Source organism: Chinchilla lanigera, unplaced genomic scaffold (assembly GCF_000276665.1).
Source record: "Chinchilla lanigera isolate Chin_1 unplaced genomic scaffold, ChiLan1.0 scaffold00021, whole genome shotgun sequence".
NCBI classification, from domain to species: domain Eukaryota; kingdom Metazoa; phylum Chordata; class Mammalia; order Rodentia; family Chinchillidae; genus Chinchilla; species Chinchilla lanigera.
Window position 1 is genome coordinate 602,540 of NW_004955422.1, and position 1,207 is coordinate 603,746.

The window sequence follows — 1,207 nt, forward strand, 5'->3', positions numbered from 1 at the left end:
TCTTCATTGAAAACTATAGTACTCTGAAAAAAGAGATTGAAGAGGATATAAGAAAATGGAAATATATCCCTTGTTCTTGGATAGGAAGAACCAATATATTGAAAATGGCCATTCTTCCAAAACTAATATAGATTTTTTTTTTCTGTCTTTTTGAGACAGGGTCTCACTATGCAGTTCAGGCTGGCCTTGAGCTCACTTTGTAGCTCAGGCTGCCCTTGAACTCACAACAATCCTCCTGCCTCAGCCTCCCAAGTGCTGGGATTACAGGTGTGTGCCACCATGCCCAGCCAAAACTAATACAGATTTAATGCAATTTCAATCAAAATTGCAATAGTAAAAAAAAAAAAAATTCCAATAGTATATCTCACAGAACTAGAGAAAACAATCCTAAAATTCATCTGGAACCAGAAGAGACCTACAATAGCAAAGGCAGTTCTGGGTAACAAAGGCAAGGCAGAGGGCATCACAATCCCTGACTTGAAATTATACTACAAAGCTACTGTGATTAAAAAACAACAACAACAAAGCATAGTACAGGCAAAAAAAAAAAAAAAAACAGACCCAAGGATCAGTGGAACAGACTAGAAGATGCAGAAACAGCCACCTTATCTTTGACAAAGGTGCCAACTACCTTCACTGGAAGAAAGAACCTAATTAATAAATGGTGCTGGAAAAACCGGCTTTCCATGTGCTAAAGATTAAAACTAGATCCAAATCTTTCACCATGCATTAAACTATAATTGAAATGGATCAGAGATCTGAATATTAAAATAGAAACACTAAATCTGCTGGAAGAGAGAATAGGTGGAACTCTTGAAGACATTGGTCTAGGCAGACTTTATGAACAGAATCCCAATCACACAGGAACTATCACAAAGAATCAACAACTGGGATCTAATACTATTAAAAAAGCTTTTGTGCAGCAAAAATCACCAACAGAGTAAAGAAACAACCCATACTGTGTGGAAAAAAATTTTGCCAGCTGTTCCTCAGACAAAGGACTACTATCTAGAATATATAAAGAACTCAAAAAAATCAGACCCCCCCCCAAATTTAAAGACCCAATCCAAAACTGGGCATCTGAAATGAGTAGACACTTCTCAGATGAAGAACAAGTGGCAAATAAATATGTGAAAAAATCTTCAAAATCATTGGTCATTCATGAAATGCAAATTAAAACAATACAGATTCCATCTCACCCCAGAAA